Below are 4,330 nucleotides of genomic sequence, written 5' to 3' on the forward strand. Positions count from 1 at the left end.
CCATGTTGTTGTTTAGAGCCTTCGAGTCAGTTCCAATCCATAGAGACTTTTTATAGAGTTTACGAGGAGCAACTGGTGAGCTTGAACCACCACAGTGACCCTGTACGGGGTTGCCAAGGAGCAGCTAGCAGACTTCAATAGCCAACCTTGTGGTTCAAATTGACTTTGCGATCGAGTACTTATCTTACAGTGCCACACCAGGACTCCTGCATAATACTATGATTGTCAAATTTACTATATTTTGAGCTGCAGCACATTTTATAAATTTGGAAGGATAGGCATATTATACAGTTGAATTGACTTTTAATTTCATGATTGTTTTACTTTTTTTTTTTTTTCTTTTCTGTTTTAAATCCCGAACAGTGCTGTCATAACAATGGTAATAATAGTATTAATAAGGAACTCATCATAATCTTTTATCTTACATATAAACTGTTTTAAATTTTGTTTTTTAAGAATCTTTATCTAGAAGACATTCTTCACAGTAACCACGGTCTTCTGCTTCAACAGTGCTTGAACTGAACCGTGTGCTAGCCAGCCTCCCCTCAACCCTCCACCACCTCCAGCCTGTGGAGTCCTCCAATGCCCCAAGGTCCCAGCCACTGTTCCAGTTCTGTGCTTCCATGTCTCTCCTCCACTTCTGCCATGATGATCATGTCCCCCTCACAGGTGTGCCAGAACTCCAACCAGGACTCTAAGGCCACCATCGATCACCATAGCAACCGGGAGCTCTATGTCTCCTACATCTACCTGTCCATGTCTTACTACTTTGACAGCGATGATGTGACTTTGAAGAATTTTGCCATATGTTTTCTGCACCTATCTTAAGAGTGGGAACATGCTGAGAAACTGATGAAGCTGCAGAAACAAAGAGGTGGCCTGTTCTTCCTTCAGTACATCAAAAAACCAGACAGGGGTAACTGGGAGAGCAGGTTGAATGCCATGGAGTATATACTGCACTTGGGGAACAAAACAAAACAAAACACCAAAACACGTGAATCATTCCCTACTGGAACTGCACAAACTGGCCACTGACAAGAACGACCCCCATTGGTGTGACTTCGTTGAAACACATTACTTGAATGAGCAGGTGAAATTCATCAAAGAATCAAGTGACTATGTAACCAACTTACACAGAATCCCGACCTGGCAGAGTATCTTTGACAAACACGCCTTGAGAGACAGCTTGACTTCCCCATAGCAACAGACGTGACTTCCTGGGTCACCAAGGCAGCCACATGCATGTTGTGTTTACCTTTACCTTTTCTACAAAATGTACCAAAATATCCACTTTAGTTCTTTCATTCCATACCATTCCTTCATATAAAGTAATTTGATACCTAGCTATTGTCTTGAAGATTTTGGGGTGGGACAGAAATCTTTCTAAGCCATCTTGCTTCAATTCTTCAAGCACCACAGTTTCTACCATTTCAACAACACTTAATAAATGAGACATTAAAAATCTTTGATATCTATATAAAATTTATAGTTATAACTGTGACATAAGCTTTGTAAAATTTTTCTTATCTATAAATGTTATAAGCATTTTTCTTATCTACAAATGTTGTAAGCATTTTTCTTATCTACAAATGTTGTAAGCAGTATGTAAAATAAATGTTACAACTGGGATTTTAAATGTCCTAGGGTGTCGCGTGGAGTCCTGGTGTGGTGCTGTGAGTTAATGACTGCGAAGCCATTTGAACTGCAAGGTTAGCAGTTCAAGCTCACCAGGTGCTCCTTGGAAACCCTATATAGGGTTGCTATGGGTCAGAACCGACTTTATGGCACTTCACAACAACAAGTGTGTCGCATAGGATAAGCATTCGAACGCAGTCAATTTGAATCCAATGTTTGTGGTTCAAATTCACCAACTGCTTCTCGAAAACCCTATACAGGGTAGCTATGAGTCGGAACCGACTTGACGGCACTTAACAACAACAACAACAATATTACATGATATGTTGTTAAGTGCCCTTGAGTCAGTTCCAACTCATAGCGACCCTGTATAGGGTTTCTGAGGAGTGTCTGGTGATTTAGAACAACTGAACTTGCAGGTCAAATTGAACTTGTGGTCCAGTGCTTTCTCTTATAGTGCTACAAACTGTTATATAAGCTCCATTCCTCTACTGATGAATATTTATAGTGTTCTTAAATTTAATATTTATATGCATTGTGAGTTTCTCTAGCTACTTCCAGAGTTGAAGAAATTAATGAAAAATTTTGAGTAATTTGGAGATTTCAGTTTAACATCATAATACAGTGATTCAAAGCCTAGCTCAGGATTAGTTCATTACAGTCTTTAAACTGTCATAGTTGAAATTGTCCTTGTTAAGGGCAAAAGTATAAATTATACACTTTGAAAACACTTTATTGTTAACAATGTTAAGTGTGGGAGAGTCAGTACCAACTCATAGTGACCCTGCATGGGGTTTGCAAGGTTGTAAATCTTTATGGGAGCAGAAAGCCTCATCTTTCTCAGTGGAGCAGCTGATGGGCTCCAATCTCTGATCTGTGGTTCACAGTTCAGTGCCTATCCTATAGAGCCACTGAGCTCCCCATTGTTAACAATTGTTGTTAAGTGTCACTGAGTTGGTTCCAACTCATTGTTGTTGTTAGGTGCCATTGAGTCAGCACCGATTCAAAGAGAACCTATGCACAACAGAGCAAAACACTGCCTGGTCCTGGGCCAAACTCACATTGCTGCCAACACAGTGCCAATCCATCTCATTGGGGGACTTCCTCTTTTTCTCTGACCATCCACTTGACCAAACATGGTATCCTTCTCCAGTGACTGATCCCTCCTGATAATGTCTGAAGTATGAGAGATGAAGTTTGCCTATCCTAACTTCCAAGGAGCACTCTGACTGTTCTTCCAACAATGATTAGTTTGTTCTTTTGGCAGTCCATGGTATTTTTAATATTCTCTTCCAACACCATAACTAAAATGCATGAATTCTTCTAAGGTCTTCCTAATTCACTAACCAACTTTTGCATGCATATGAGGTTACTGAAAATACTATGGCTTGGGTCAGGCGCACCTTAGTCCTCAAGCTGGTATCTTTGCTCTTCAACACTTTCAAGAGGTCTTGTGTAGCAGATTTGCTTAATGCAATACATCCTTTGATTTCTTGACTGCTGCTTCCATGAGTGTTGATGGTTGAGAAAAATGAAGTCTTTGACAACTTCAACCTTTTCTCCAGTGATATGGATGCTGTTTATTGGTCCAGTGGTGAAGATTTTTGTTTTCTTTATGTCGAGGTGCAACTTATATAGAAGGCTGTGGACTTTGATCTTCGTCAGTATTTTAAGTCTCTTCACTTTCAGCAAGCAAGGTTGTATCATCTGCTTATTGCAGGTTGTTAATGAGCCTTCCTTCAATCCTGATGCAATGTTTTTCTTCATATAACCCAGGTTCTCAGATTATTTGCTCAGCATATAGATTAAATAAGTATGGTGAAACAATATATCCTTGTCACACACCTTTCCTAATTTTAAATCATTTAGTGTTCCCTTGTTCTGTTCAAACAACTGCTCCTTGGTCCATGCACAGGATCCTCATGAGCACAATTAAGAGTTCAGGAATACTCATACTTCACAATGTTGCCCATAGCTTGTCATGTTCCACACAACCAAAAGCATTTGTGTAGTCAATAAAGCATAAGTAAACATCTTTCTGGTATTCTCTGCTTTCAGCCAACATCCATCTGAGGTCAGCAATGATATCCCTGGTTCCACGTCCTCTTCTGAATCCAGCTTGAACCTCTGAAAATTCTCTGTCAATGTATGTTTGCAGCCATTCTTTCAACTTTACTCTCATGGGATATCAATGATATTGTCCAATGATTTCCACATTCCATTGGGTCACCTCGCTTTGGAATGGGCACAAATACTGATCTCTTCCAATCAGTTGGTCAGGTAGTTGTCTTCCAATTTTTTTGGCATAGATGAGCGAGTGCATCCAATGCCGCCTAACTTTTTTTTTTTTTTAATTTAAGGTTTTTATTGTGGATTGAGTGACAGTTTATAGGACACATCATCAGTTTCATATTCAAAAATTCATATAACTTGTTTCATTACATTGATTATAATCCCCCCCATATACCATCAGATAAAAGTATTTCTCTCTATCCACTTTAGCTTTTTAAAAAAACACACAAACAAAAAAACCCACTCAGGCATAGATAATAATTTACATCTCCAAAGGGCACATTCTGCAAGTCTGCTCCTGGCTACCAGTTCTTAGTCCTTCTCTTCTTAGTTGATGAATCTAGAGTCCTCAGCCACTCCCCCTCTCCATGCCCCCATCTCTGCCTCCATCTCTGGCACCGCT

The 4,330-nt window shown here is 39.7% G+C and overlaps 1 pseudogene; it reads left to right on the plus strand.

Moving 5' to 3' along the window:
- Positions 1-639: 639 nt before the first annotated feature.
- On the plus strand, positions 640-1,201 carry LOC102812529 (annotated as a pseudogene).
- Positions 1,202-4,330: the final 3,129 nt, after the last annotated feature.

This window comes from Chrysochloris asiatica, unplaced genomic scaffold (genome assembly GCF_000296735.1).
Source record: "Chrysochloris asiatica unplaced genomic scaffold, ChrAsi1.0 scaffold00062, whole genome shotgun sequence".
Classification (NCBI taxonomy): domain Eukaryota; kingdom Metazoa; phylum Chordata; class Mammalia; order Afrosoricida; family Chrysochloridae; genus Chrysochloris; species Chrysochloris asiatica.